Consider the following 16,174-nt stretch of genomic DNA (forward strand, 5'->3'; position numbering starts at 1 on the left):
CAGAGCATATTATTTGCAGTATATCCACATCAATATGTCAGCATCACACACACATACATGCACACGATATTTATGCTGTGAACTTACAGTTGAGCAAAACTAGACAATGCACAAAGTTCGGTCTCTGTACCATACATCGTGTAAGACACGACATATGCTCAAGTATGTTGCTTTCCTAATGCTTTTCTAATGCATGTCAAGTGTCACAATATTGTTCTCAAGTCTGAAACGGCTGCAGAAATATGTCAGCAACACAGAAAATGTAATAGTCGTCGAGTTTCACAATTTTACTTTCCTGAAAGTAAATATATTCAACTCCAAGTCCGTTCTATGATGCTTAACAGATGTCACAATCTCTTTTCTACATGTAAAATGTTTGAAAAATACAACAGGAGCAAAACAAATGCAATATTTATGTCAAGTATCAAAATGTTATTTTCCAAACACACACACACACACACACACACACACACACAAGTTAATCTAAAGCAAAACAAACTGACCAAACACCATTTTACTAATGGAAGAAGGACGAAAGTATTTTGATAGGATGTTAATGGTGGTGTATCAATTATACTTTGTATTTTTGTAATATGTAGTGATGTAACATCGTAATGCTCTGAGTATGAAATATAAACACACAATGCAACCGAGACAGTGATATAACGTGTCCAAACGTAATGGTGCAACAAGACATAGATGAAAAGTCTATATTTCGAAGATGTAGTCTTTGCCATCAAAGTAATGTTACTTATCATAATAAGTCACGGCTTTGAGAACAAAACACATGTAGGTTGTTTATCACAATTTTGAAATATAATTACAGATCTCTGCTTGTGAACAAAGATTGATATAGCTACAAACTGAAGGTTAATACGTTTTCAGCCACCTAGTTTCAACTACTTTTTAAAGTCACCCAACTATGCACTTCTTTTATTTACTTTTCATCATCACCATCAAGGAGACGCACATAAGTCACTGTAAATAGGAACTTTTTAGAATTTTTGGCAAGGAAGAAGACAAATATTGTGGTAGAAAAACTTTATTAATTTTTGCATATATGTTTGTAAACATAAAAATACTCATTAATTTTTCTTTTCTCTCCGGGTGTTTAAGAATCTGTTCCCAAGTTTTAGAGTCAGCTACGCTGTGAGTGATGGCATCAGAAACCATTGTGTCACTGTAATATTTGCTACAGTAACACTTGAATTTACACTGTGAGGTCTTGCAGTTCAGTCATCTATTGACGTTATTCACTTCACTTACAACTTCCGGACTGATAGGCCGTGGTCGAAGTACAAAACTCTCCCCTGACGTTTCCTTTTCGACTGCGGGAGACATCCTCGGAGTTACAGCGGCGAACTGCGAAGAGAACTCGAGGAAGCGCTGATTATGCAGGCAGTAGAGAGGCCGCCACTGTCGCTCACGTGGCGTCGGCTATGAGATTGTCTCTGGTGATGCCAACATTCTCGATTGAAAGTAATCGATCGTCACGTTTGTGGTGCAACGCTAACACCAAATTTTATCCAGTTTAAGACCTTCGTCTTTCCTGTTAAAATTATTACGATGTTTATCAATCTCGATAGCCTCTCTATACATGCGTGCATAATAATGCGAGGTTTTTGATATGATGCACGTCTCGCTGAATTTTATTTCATTATCACCTTCCTGGTAAACATGTTCCTCTACGGCCGATTTATCCGTGTGACCCAGACGACAATTCCTCTTATGTTCAACAAGACGGGTGTTCACACTTCTCTTTGTGGTAGACGATATAAACCTGTTCACAACTACAGTGAATTTTATATACCCCCGGTGTAGCCAAAGGGTGTCGTGAATCTTTTTCCGATCTTAAATATTCTTTTATTTTCCTGGTGGGTCTGAAAATAGTTTCCACCTCGTACTTGCTTAAAACTTTCCCAATGCCATCTGTGACCTTACTAATGAACTGAAGTAAAACTTTGCCCTTGGGCGACTGTTGTTCGTCGTTGCTTCTGATTCTCTACCTAGAGGAAGTGCTCATCTATATCCTTGCTAGAATAGCCATTCTTCACGAAAGTTGACAGTAGATGCTCAATCTCTTCTTTTAAATAAACAGGTTCAGAAATTTTGTACGCCCAGTCTACCAAGCTTTTCATAACACCTCTTTTTTTGTCTACGGTGGTGGTTTGAATCTTTATGCAGATAACGACCAGTATGTGTGCCCTTTCTATACACCTTATGGCTATTGATAGTAATCGAGGTTGTTGGCATCACCAGAGACAGTCTCATAGCCGACGCCACATCATCGACAAGGGCGCCCTCTGTACTGCCTGTATAATCAGTGCTTCCTCGAGTTCTCTTCGCATTTCGCTGCTGTACCTTCGAGGATGTCTCCCGCAGTCGGAGACGAAACGTAAAGGGAGAGTTTTGTACTTCGTTCACGGCCTATCAGCCCGGAAGTTTTAAGTGACGACAATACCAGCCGTGAAAGCCTACAATGTATGATCGTGCTGACGGTATGTCTGTCCTTGTCGCGTACGCAGCCTAATGAATTTGTAAAGGGCACCCGCCGCTTGAACCCTGTCCTCATAATACTTTGCAAGTGCCTTCAATAGGTCCTCATATCGCAGTAGCTGAGGGCGCAAAATGGGAAAAATATTTGCTCAGAGTCTATAATAGCCACTCCCGCCTTGCCCAAGAAATAAGAATCTTTGTCAGAACTTTGATGCGCCGTGATCTTCGCATTCAACTGTGTGGGGTACTCTCTCCAGCTTTACATCGTCTCACCGAACACCAAATGGTGGCACGTACACAGGCGGTGTAGGCTGTGATGCTGCCAATAGGTCCGACATCTTGTGTGAACTTATCTGCACCATAGTGAAGCGATTCATCACTTCAAGCAGATGCGTCATTTCTCTGAAACTGAATAAGCTGACCTGAATCGACTGCAGGCGGCGCAACAGGCGACTGCGCCAGAGTAGCCATATTGACCAAGCAACGCGCGAAATAACAACACAAATGAGAACAGAGGAAGCAAGAAGGGGTGCAAAAGAAGCAACCGCAGAACCTAGAACATGAAGAGCACAATCGAGGTGAAACCTGGGATAATAAGATCAAAAATCAAGCAAAAAGAAAGGAAGAATAAACTTGACTTGACCACGTATAGGCGTAATGACTCGTCGTCAGTTACGTAGGACTTCGCACTCAACGGTAAGGATGGGTGGGCTGCAGATAGGTGATGCAGTTGTGTCGTAGGCAAGCTGGACAGGAGCTGAAATGATTAGAGAACAACTTAACACAGTAAAAGGAGATTAATGTTTCCCCAAGCACAAAAACGGCTGTGAGCAATATGGGACTTAACGTCTGAGGTCATCAGTCCCCTAGAATTTAGAACTACTTAAACCTAACTAACCTAAGGACATCACACACATCCATGCCCGAGGTCCCCAAGCACACACGAAGACTCATTAGACATAATGCAGCAAGAAAGAGAGTCCAGAATGTTGGCGTCCGAGACGCGGCTAAGCCGCCTCTGCTTAGCGCGAAGAGGCGCCAAGTGCGACTGGGCCGTATGGCTGCTTCCGGCCCTCCTATACAGCGCCGGCAGAGGGTACTTGCAGTCCAGAGCTGCACCAGGCGTGGCTCAGTGGACATGCAGCATTGGGTACGTTGGATCCCGTTCCACGGTTATCAGCGTCGGACGGAAATTTGTAGTTCCACAGCCAACTTTGTCGCCCGTTGGGTGGTATCGATATGTGATAGCATACATTCTGCACTGAAGTGCCAAAAAAACTATGTCTATTGAATGGTTCTCATGCTGACACTTGTTGATGACCCAGCATTGAAATCTGCAGCAATTTGCGGAAGGGTTGCGCTTCTGTCACGCTGAATGATTCTATTCAGTCGTCATTGGTCCCGTTGTTGCAGGATCTTTTTCCGACCGCAGGGATGTTTTACAGGAACGCCGATATTCATGGTACTCTCGAGAAATGTCTAGTGAAATACAGAGACACGTAAACAGGCAGAAGACGGCGCTGCGTTCGGCAACACCTTCATAAGAGACGGAGTGTCTGGCGCAGTTGTTACATCGGTTACTGCTGCTATCAAGGATTAACTGAGTTTGAACGTGGTGTTGTAGTCGGCCCACGAGCGACGCGACACAGCGATGAGACACACCATCTCGAAGGTAGCGATGAAGTGAGGATTTTCCGGCACAACCATTTCGCGAGAGTACCATGAATATCAGGGTTCCGGTAAAACATCGCCGCGGCCGGAAAAAAATCCTACAAGAACGGGACAAAAGACGACTGAAGACAATCATTCAACGTGACAGAAGTACAACCCTTCGGCATATTGCTGCAGATTTCACTGCTGGATCATCAACAAGTGTCAGCATCCGAACCATTCAACGAAACATCACCGATATTGGCTTTCGGAGCCGAAGGCCCACTCGTGTACCCTCGATGACTGCACGACACAAAGCTTGACGCCTCGCCTGCGCCCGTCAACACCGACATTGAACTGTTGATGACTGGAAACGTGTTGCCTGGTCGGGCGAGTCTCGTTTCGAATTGCATCAAGCGGATGGACGTGTACCGGTATGGAGACAGCCTCGTGAATCCATGGACCCTGCATGTCAGCAGGGGACTGCTCAAGCTGGTGGAGGCTCTGTAATGGTGTGGAGTGCGTGCAGTTGGAGTAATAAGGGACCCCTGATACGTCTAGACACGACTCTGACGGGTGACACGTGCGTAAGCATCTTGTCTGATCACCTGCATCCATCCATTTTCATTGTGTATTCCGACGGACTTGAGTAATGCAACAGGAAAATGTGACACCCCTCACGTCCACAATTGCTACAGAGAGGCTCTAGGAGCAGTCTTCTGAGTTTAAACGCTTCTGCTGCCCACCAAACTTCCCAGACATAAACATCACTGAGAATATCTGAGATGCCTTGCAACGTGCTGTTCTGGATAGATCTCCACCCCCTCGTACTCTTACGTACTTATGGACAGCCCTGCAGGATTCATGGTATCAGTTTCCTCTAGCACTACTTCAGACATTACTCGAGTCCATGCCACGTCGTGTTCCAGCATTTCTGTGTGCTACACGATATTAGGCAAGTGTACCAGTTTCTTTGGCTCTTCAGTGTATATTGTGAACAAATTTACAGGAGAAACATATTAATTCTACTGAATCTTAGACTAATCTCGCTATTAACAGCAAAATTATTAATTTTGTACAGTGATGTGGACAGTCTTCGTTTTTGCACACCATCTGCGTTTCCAACAGGTCGAAGGAAAAATTATTCTAGAACACTATGCACTATGCACTATGCGGACTTCCCGTGGACTAATACCAATGAAGCTTTTTTAATTTATTGATTTATTTATTATGGTAAGATTAGGATTATGAGGCCTCTCCCATATCTAACCTGCCATTCTATATATTATACATTACTTTTTAATTATATGTAAGTAGTCAGTTTATACAGGGTGTTTCAAAAATGACCGGTATATTTGAAACGGCAATAGAAACTAAACGAGCAGCGATAGAAATACACCGTTTGTTGCAATATGCTTGGGACAACAGTACATTTTCAGGCAGACAAACTTTCGAAATTACAGTAGTTACAATTTTCAACAACAGATGGCGCTGCGGCCTGGGAAACTCTATAGTACGATATTTTCCACATATCCACCATGCGTAGCAATAATATGGCGTAGTCTGTGAATGAAATTACCCGAAACATTTGACGTGTCTGGCGGAATGGCTTCACATGCAGATGAGATGTACTGCTTCAGCTGTTCAATTGTTTCTGGATTCTGGCGGTACACCTGGTCTTTCAAGTGTCCCCACAGAAAGAAGTCACAGGGGTTCATGTCTGGCGAATAGGGAGGCCAATCCACGCCGCCTCCTGTATGTTTCGGATAGCCCAAAGCAATCACACGATCATCGAAATATTCATTCAGGAAATTAAAGACGTCGGCCGTGCGATGTGGCCGGGCACCATCTTGCATAAACCACGAGGTGTTCGCAGTGTCGTCTAAGGCAGTTTGTACCGCCACAAATTCACGAAGAATGTCCAGATAGCGTGATGCAGTAATCGTTTCGGATCTGAAAAATGGGCCAATGATTCGTTTGGAAGAAATGGCGGCCCAGACCAGTACTTTTTGAGGATGCAGGGACGATGGGACTGCAACATGGGGCTTTTCGGTTCCCCATATGCGCCAGTTCTGTTTATTGACGAAGCCGTCCAGGTAAAAATAAGCTTCGTCAGTAAACCAAACGCTGCCCACACGCATATCGCCGTCATCAATCCTGTGCACTATATCGTTAGCGAATGTCACTCGTGCAGCAATGGTAGCGGCGCTGAGGGGTTGCCGCGTTTGAATTTTGTATGGATAGAGGTGTAAACTCTGGCGCATCAGACGATACGTGGACGTTGGCGTCATTTGGACCGCAGCTGCAACACGGCGAACGGAAACCCGAGGCCGCTGTTGGATCACCTGCTGCACTAGCTGCGCGTTGCCCTCTGTGGTTGCTGTACGCGGTCGCCCTACCTTTCCAGCACGTTCACCCGTCACGTTTCCAGTCCGTTGAAATTTTTCAAACAGATCCTTTATTGTATCGCTTTTCGGTCCTTTGGTTACATTAAACCTCCGTTGAAAACTTCGTCTTGTTGCAACAACACTGTGTTCTAGGCGGTGGAATTCCAACACCAGAAAAATCCTCTGTTCTAAGGAATAAACCATGTTGTCTACAGCACACTTGCACGTTGTGAACAGCACACGCTTACAGCAGAAAGACGACGTACAGAATGGCGCACCCACAGACTGCGTTGTCTTCTATATCTTTCACATCACTTGCAGCGCCATCTGTTGTTGAAAATTGTAACTACTGTAATTTCGAAAGTTTGTCCGCCTGAAAATGTACTGTTGCCCCAAGCATATTGCAACAAACGGTGTATTTCTATCGCTGCTCGTTTAGTTTTTATTGCCGTTTCAAATATACCGGTCATTTTTGAAACACCCTGTATGATATACATTTACAAATAACATGAATAGCAGAAACAGTAGTTGCTATTTTACTTCGAGAACAGTAACACGAGAAAAACACTTTACAGGGAGTTTGGTCTGAAACGTAGAAAGTGACAGTAATGGACGTGATACAACAGGGGGAGGAAGAGCAACAAGATCGTAATAGAACACAAATATTGAATGAAGCACAAATGAGTGTGACGCAGCAGAACGAAAAACTAAGACAGAAGGCACCGTAACAGGGTGAATGGAGGCTTTCACTTTGCTGTTCGACAGAGAGAAACTTCCCACTTACGTTGATTGTGAGTGAACCGTGGCAAATGGAAGCGCTAACGTAGGTGAGTGGTATACGTAAGCATGTATTAGCGAAGGCGATATTACTGAAACAGAAGGGTAAGTAAGTAATGAAGATGAGATGGGAAATATGATACTGAGAGGGGAATTTAATAGAGCACCGAAAAGAAATAAGACTCCAGACCGTCACTCCCGGTTGTAAGGACGAATGGCAGGTAAAAGTCAGAATGGTATCCCACTACTGCCCAGGGCGTTTACAGACACGTCTTCAGTGTGGAATCTCATTGACTAGAATACAATTGTCCTCAGTGGTGAGTCCCAATTGGAACTGATCCGCATGAGTAGGGAAGAGCTGTCTGGTATTCCGTGGGGAGCAAGTAATTCCTTTTCACAGTAGGACCGTTTTGGTTGTCATCCGCGGCACCGCTTACGACACAGCAGTACGTCGGCGATATTTTACGCCTCGCTTTGTTGCCCTTCATGGCAAGCCATCCTGGACTTAAACATTTTAGCAAAATAATACCCGTTGGCCCATGGCGAGAGTTTCTTCTGCTTGTCTTCGGGTTTGCAAACCCTGCGTCGGACAGCAAGGTCACCGGATGCTTCCCCAGTTGAAAACGTATGGAGAATTATAGGCTGGGCCCTCCAATTATCTGGGGATTTCGACAATCCAAAGCGCCGATTGCTCAGAATTTGGCACGATATCTCTTAGGAAAAAATACAACAGTCCTGTCAACAAGTGCCTAGGTAAATAATTGCTTGTATAACGGCCAGAGATAGATCAACACGTTATTGACTTGCTCAATTTGTGAAACTCTTTCTCATGAATTTTTCTAAAATTGTAATTATTTGTTTTGTCTGTATATGTATACCACATATACCGACTTCACTCGCATTGGGAGAATTCCTTCGTGGTGCGTCGTTTTTCCCTCAGACAAATCATTCTACTTTTGTTTGAGTTGACTGATGCATCAAACTGGCTAACCATATTATTATAAGAGTTGCGGCGGCTCGTAGATATACATTCTGGGTGTTCACAAATTTTTAAATTCAGATAAATATGAGACTGCGAAATTAATAGCATCTGCTTTATAACAGTTACGCCCATCAACATATTTAAACAACTTCAGCCGCTGTCAAAAATAATAATAATATGCCTAACTTGTCTGAAAAATGTAAGAATTGTTTTTGTAAATTTTTTTCATTCTGTACATAATTAAGTACAATTCGTGGCAAGAACGAAATAATATTGAAGCTTTCGCTACTCTCTGTTCCGCATTTTGGTGTAAGTGGGAGTTTTAGGTGCTTTCTTTTATTTTTTCTGACAAATGTACAAGTTCTTTAATTCATGTATTAGTTAACGAATTATCTTCTGGGCTGAAAATCAGGCGTTCTTAAGTTGCACGCGCATAACGACTTACGCTTATTATACACTTCTTTGTTAAATGTTCGCTTGTAGTCACACTTATTTGATTTCGTCACTTTCTCAGACAACGAATCTAGTCTGGAACGTCCTGATGCCTTTGCCGCAAACTTTTCCTCGTAATTTTTTTTTCTGTTAGCGCTTAATACAGGTTCAACAGAGGTCTTGTCGACACTCCACAGGGAAGCCGATTCCTGCACAGCGGATAAACAACTAAGTACTACTAACTAAGTCATTTGACTAGAATACAATAAGCACACCGTCTTCGACCTTCCCACTCCCATTTATGTGAATAACAGAGAAGCCAGTGAGACAGCATTTATTGCATGTTCGAATATGTGTACAATGTGGGCCTACAGTACAGATAAACCATAAAAATCAACAGATGTCAGAAGCACGAATAAATGCTACAGTTCCACAATCGACGATAATGTGCTTTATGGTTCTCAGCGTCTCAACTGGATCACTCTGTGATAAAATAAAAAACTTTATATACCATATCTCATTCAGAATCCCACACAATAGGTTTTACTCTCAGTATAACTACAACATATCCTAATGTCCGATCTAATTTTAGTATATAGTTCGTGAATTTGCATATCTGTGGAGTGTGCTACCACCTTGTGGCGTTTATGGCGAATGTACAGATGATAATAGTCTGCTGCGGTGTGGTACCGCCTGGTGGCACTGACATAAACTAGTAGGTGAGTGAAAAGGGCTAGCAGTGCACCTCATGAACCGTGAACACTAGTTATCAAATCCGAATGTACTTGGCGCGCAAGGCAATTACGTCACGCCAGTAGCGCATGCGCAGAAGCTACTTAAAAAGTCCACAAGTGAAGGTCTTCTCACGACCCTGGCGCCAAGTTTCACCGAGTGTAGTGGAGCAATATCTAACCCGCCAGGGTAGCCGAGAGCGCTAACGCGCTGCTTCCTGGACTCGCGTAGCCGCGCCGGCCCCGGATTGAACCCGCCTGGCGGATTCACGACGAGAGCCGGTGTGCCGGCCAACCTGGATGTGGTTTTTAGGCTGTTTTCCACATCCTGCTAGGTGAATACCCTGCTGGTCCCCACTGTCCGCCTCATTTACACAGCTCGCAGACATCAGAACACATTCGCACTATTTCATGGATTCCACTAGACACAGACAGCCGGGGTACACTGATTCCGTCCCGGGGGTGGGGGTGGGGGTGGGGGGGGGGGGGGGAAGCATCCTTAACATGCCAAAACCGATTCACCCGAGTCTAGTGGAGCAATATGTAGCACAGCGGGGTACATTTAATGCCATGTATTTCAGATTACCGCATCTACATTCCTGGAAATTGAAATAAGAACACCGTGAATTCATTGTCCCAGGAATGGGGAAACTTTATTGACACATTTCTGGGGTCAGATACATCACATGATCACACTGACAGAACCACAGGCACATAGACACAGGCAACAGAGCATGCACAATGTCGGCACTAGTACAGTGTATATCCACCTTTCGCAGCAATGCAGGCTGCTATTCTCCCATGGAGACGATCGTAGAGATGCTGGATGTAGTCCTGTGGAACGGCTTGCCATGCCATTTCCACCTGGCGCCTCAGTTGGACCAGCGTTCGTGCTGGACGTGCAGACCGCGTGAGACGACGCTTCATCCAGTCCCAAACATGCTCAATGGGGGACAGATCCGGAGATCTTGCTGGCCAGGGTAGTTGACTTACACCTTCTAGAGCACGTTGGGTGGCACGGGATACATGCGGACGTGCATTGTCCTGTTGGAACAGCAAGTTCCCTTGCCGGTCTAGGAATGGTAGAACGATGAGTTCGATGACGGTTTGGATGTACCGTGCACTATTGAGTGTCCCCTCGACGATCACCAGTGGTGTACGGCCAGTGTAGGAGATCGCTCCCCACACCATGATGCCGGGTGTTGGCCCTGTGTGCCTCGGTCGTATGCAGTCCTGATTGTGGCGCTCACCTGCACGGCGCCAAACACGCATACGACCATTATTGGCACCAAGGCAGAAGCGACTCTCATCGCTGAAGACGACACGTCTCCATTCGTCCCTCCATTCACGCCTGTCGCGACACCACTGGAGGCGGGCTGCACGATGTTGGGGCGTGAGCGGAAGACGGCCTAACGGTGTGCGGGACCGTAGCCCAGCTTCATGGAGACGGTTGCGAATGGTCCTCGCCGATACCCCAGGAGCAACAGTGTCCCTAATTTGCTGGGAAGTGGCGGTGCGGTCCCCTACGGCACTGCGTAGGATCCTACGGTCTTGGCGTGCATCCGTGCGTCGCTGCGGTCCGGTCCCAGGTCGACGGGCACGTGCACCTTCCGCCGACCACTGGCGACAACATCGATGTACTGTGGAGACCTCACGCCCCACGTGTTGAGCAATTCGGCGGTACGTCCACCCGGCCTCCCGCATGCCCACTATACGCCCTCGCTCAAAGTCCGTCAACTGCACATACGGTTCACGTCCACGCTGTCGCGGCATGCTACCAGTGTTAAAGACTGCGATGGAGCTCCGTATGCCACGGCAAACTGGCTGACACTGACGGCGGCGGTGCACAAATGGTGCGCAGCTAGCGCTATTCGACGGCCAACACCGCGGTTCCTGGTGTGTCCGCTGTGCCGTGCGTGTGATCATTGCTTGTACAGCGCTCTCGCAGTGTCCGGAGCAAGTATGGTGGGTCTGACACACCGGTGTCAATGTGTTCTTTTTCCCATTTCCATGAGTGTAGTTTGTGAATTTGCATATCTGTGGAGTGTGCTACCACCTTATGGCGTTTATGGCGAATGTACAGATGATAAAAGTCTGCTGCAGTGTGGTACCGCCTGGTGGCACTGACATAAACTAGTAGTTGAGTGGTAAGGGCTAGCAGTGCACGTCATGAACCGTGAACACTGGTTATCAAATCCGAATGTACTTGGCGCGCAAGGCAATTACGTCACGCCAGTTGCGCATGCGCAGGAGCTACTTAAAAAGTTCACAAGTGAAGGTGTTCTCACGACCCTGACGCCAAGTTTCACCGAGTGTAGTGGAGCAGTGTGTAACCCGCCAGGGTAGCCGAGAGCGCTAACGCGCTGCTTCCTGGACTCGCGTAGGTGCGCCGGCCCCGGATTGAACCCGCCTGGCGGATTCACGACGAGAGCTGGTGTGCCGGCCAACCTGGATGTGGTTTTTAGGCTGTTTTCCACATCCTGCTAGGCGAATACCCGGCTGGTCCCCACGTTCCGCCTCAGTTACACAGCTCGCTGACATCAGAACACATTCGCACTATTTCATGGATTCCACTAGACACAGACAGCCGGGGTACACTGATTCCGTCCCGGGGGGGGGGGGGGGGGGGAAGGGGGTGTAGGCATCCTTAACATGCCAAATCCGATTCACCCGAGTCTAGTGGAGCAATATGTAGCACAGCGGGGTACATTTAATGCCGTGTATTTCAGATTACCGCATCGATATTAAGTTTAACAGCATTCAAAGAATAATAACCAATAAGGATGCAAGGTGTCAAAAGTTTGAGTGTTCACGAGCTCTTGTGCTCTTACACAGCAGCCGCCACTGCACAAGAGCCGTAGCGAGCCCGGCAAACTGTTCTTAATGAAATTAGCGAGCCTGGATCGTCGAGCGGGGGGCCTTCGCCGCTGCTGCGGATTGCGAATGACCGGGGCCGGCAGCTGGCGCATCGGCGAACCAGGGGCTGCGCTGATGAGGACACGTGACGCAGCACTCGTGGCAGCGGCCGGCCGGTCCATTGTGCGCGGCGCTGGCTGCCCGCGCAACCGCCATTGTCGCGCGGCGACAACCCTTGGCTCCCCGGCCGGCCCGCTGCAGTGGCTGACACACATGTGCCAGATGAATATTGCAGCCGTTTCGAGAGCACAAGGTGCGGCCGCCTGCGATGGGCGTTAATGAATTCTCCTTCGAGGGCGCGCTTTGTAGCTGTCGCGTGCCCCGCTGGGCGGCAGCGCTCGACCGCCTTTGTGCGAGGCGTCAATAGCCGAGTCGTTACTTCTGACTGCGAATAACTCTCACTCCGCAGGGGACGGCGAGCCACGGGCGCCGCATTAGCCATTACTGCCCGCCGTGGAGCAGCTGTGTACTCGAAACAGGCGTTCCTGGCTTTTATAGTAGACCCCATGGCAACGGTCTGGTTGCGGTGGCCAAGTTTGACTAATGTGGTGCCTTCATACTGTACAAGCCCGTGATATCTTAAGTGTTCCGGAAAAGTCCCGTGCTCCTAGGTCAGGACAGTATATTTTATACTGGATATTGGAGTACTTAAATCTTTAAAATACGTGTATCGGCTGGATTTGTGTTTTATAGTCTTACATCTGAAATCTAAAGGTGGCAGGGGTAAAATACAGGAGCGAAAGGCTATTTAGAATTTGTACAGAAACCAGATCGCAGTTATAAGAGTCGAGGGGCATGAAAGGGAAGCAGTGGTTGGGAAGGGAGTGAGATAGGGTTGTAGCCTCTCCTCGATGTTATTCAATCCGTATATTGAGCAAGCAGTAAAGGAAACAAAAGAAAAATTCGGAGTAGGTATTAAAATCCACGGAGAAGAAATAAAAACTTCGAGGTTCGCCGATGACATTGTAATTCTGTCAGAGACAGCAAACGACTTGGAAGAGCAGTTGAACGGAATGGATGGTGTCTTGAAGGGAGAATATAAGATGAACATTAACAAAAGCAAAACGAGGATAATGGAATGTAGTCGAATTAAGACGGGTGATATTGAGGGTATTAGATTAGGAAATGAGACACTTAAAGTAGTAAAGGAGTTTTGCTATTTGGGGAGCAAAATAACTGATGACGGTCGAAGTAGAGAGGATATAAAATGTAGACTGGCAATGGCAAGGAAAACGTTTCTGAAGAAGAGAAATTTGTCGACATTGAGTATAGATTTAAGTGTCAGGAAGTCGTTTCTGAAAGTATTTGTATGGAGAGTAGCCATGTATGGAAGTGAAACATGGACGATAAATAGTTTGGACAAGCAGAGAATAGAAGCTTTCGAAATGTGGTGCTACAGAAGAATGCTGAAGATTAGATGGGTAGATGACATAACTAATGAGGAGGTATTGAATAGAATTGGGAGAAGAGGAGTTTGTGGCACAATTCGACAAGAATAAGGGACCGGTTGATAGGACATATTCTAAGGCATCAAGGGACCACCAGTTTAGTATTGGAGGGCAGCATGGAGGGTAAAAATTGTAGAGGGAGACCAAGAGTTGAATACACTAAGGAGATTCACAAGGATGTAGGTTGCAGTAGCTACTGGGAGATGAAGAAGCTTCCACAAGATAGAGTAGCATGGAGAGCTGCATCAAAGCAGATCTCAAGACCACAACAACAACAACAAATTAAACAGATATCCATGAGTCTCCATGTCTTCCTACATGTCTTGCGGAGCATCTCAGTTACGCTTTGCAAGACTCCCTCAACACGTCATGCTACGGTCGTCATAAGTGGCAAACTATAGTGCCGTGTAAAAGAGAACGAGAAAAGTAAATTTCGCGTGACGTGTCACTGACAACATACCTCGATGAAGATTGGACCATGCTCAGAAAGAACTACGACCGTATGGCAAAAAAGGTAACCAAAAAAGCACTTGACACATTTGCGTTGGCATTGTACTGGAACCCAGCAAGCCTAGATTTCCTTCTGGATGAAGTGGAGCAGATACTACAAAAATGGGTCAAATGGCTCTGAGCACTATGGGACGTAACTTCTTAGGTCATCAGCCCCCTAGAAATTAGAACTACTTAAACCTAACTAACCTAAGGACATCACACAAACATGCCCGAGGCAGGATTCGAACCTGCGACAGTAGCGGTCGCTCGGTTCCTGACTGTACTGCCTAGAACCGCTCGGCCACCCCGGCCGGCAGCAGATACTACAACACTCACAGATTATTATATCACCTTATTAAAACTTGAACACTATGAAATACAAACTGCCTATTGGCTTCTGTGTCGGGTTCTTCGGCCGACGTTCATATAATGATGTTTCTGACGTTTCGCCAGCACGAGTGGCTGGCACTGTCAAAGCTTCACCTTCCATTGCCGGTGGTGAAGAAACATCATTATATGAGCGTCGGCCGAAGAACCCGAGAGTGTGAACCCGAGAGTGTGAACGCAGATGACGAGACACGGAGTGTAACGACGGCCGATGGCAGCTTACTGTCCCCACTCTGGTATCCACCTTGCGAGTAACCGTAAAATCGGCCACAGGGCGCAAGCCTGCATCTAGTGACACAAACGCTGTGGTCGGGTTGTCTGCAGCCAGAACTCTAGGGGTGTCTGGGGACGGCGCCTCCACGTGCATTGGCTCGGGCTGGAGGACCGTCGACGACGTCGGTGAGGGCGACGGCTGCGGCGTCGCGATCACGATCTCCATTGGAACCACTGCAGACGGTGCTGACTGCGGGGGAGGAGAAGTTGATTTTTTTTTTGGTCATCAGTCTACTGACTGGTTTGATGCGGCCCGCCACGAATTCCTTTCCTGTGCTAACCTCTTCATCTCAGAGTAGCACTTGCAACCTACGTCCTCAATTATTTGCTTGACGTATTCCAATCTCTGTCTTCCTCTACAGTTTTTGCCCTCTACAGCTCCCTCTAGTACCATGGAAGTCATTCCCTCATGTCTTAGCAGATGTCCTATCATCCTGTCCCTTCTCCTTATAGTGTTTTCCACATATTTCTTTCCTCTCCGATTCTGCGTAGAACCTCCTCATTCCTTACCTTATCAGTCCACCTAATTTTCAACATTCGTCTGTAGCACCACATCTCAAATGCTTCGATTTTCTTCTTTTCCGCTTTTCCCACAGTCCATGTTTCACTACCATACAATGCTGTACTCCAGATGTACATCCTCAGAAATTTCTTCCTCAAGTTAACGCCGGTATTTGATATTAGTAGACTTCTCTTGGCCAGAAATGCCTTTTTTGCCATAGTGAGTCTGCTTTTGATGTCCTCCTTGCTCCGTCCGTCATTGGTTATTTTACTGCCTAGGTAGCAGAATTCCTTAACTTCATTGACTTCGTGACCATCAATCCTGATGTTAAGTTTCTCGCTGTTCTCATTTCTACTACTTCTCATTACCTTCGTCTTTCTCCGATTTACTCTCAAACCATACTCTGTACTCATTAGACTGTTCATTCCGTTCAGCAGATCATTTAATTCTTCTTCACTTTCACTCAGGATAGCAATGTCATCAGCGAATCGTATCATTGATATCCTTTCACCATGTATTTCAATTCCACTCCTGAACCTTTCTTTTATTTCCATCATTGCTTCCTCGATGTACAGATTGAAGAGTAGGGGCGAAAGGTTACAGCCTTGTCTTACACCCCTCTGAATACGAGCACTTCGTTCTCGATCGTCCACTCTTATTATTCCCTCTTGGTTGTTGTACATATTGTATATGACCCGTCT

This window comes from Schistocerca cancellata, chromosome 5 (assembly GCF_023864275.1).
Source record: "Schistocerca cancellata isolate TAMUIC-IGC-003103 chromosome 5, iqSchCanc2.1, whole genome shotgun sequence".
NCBI lineage: Eukaryota > Metazoa > Arthropoda > Insecta > Orthoptera > Acrididae > Schistocerca > Schistocerca cancellata.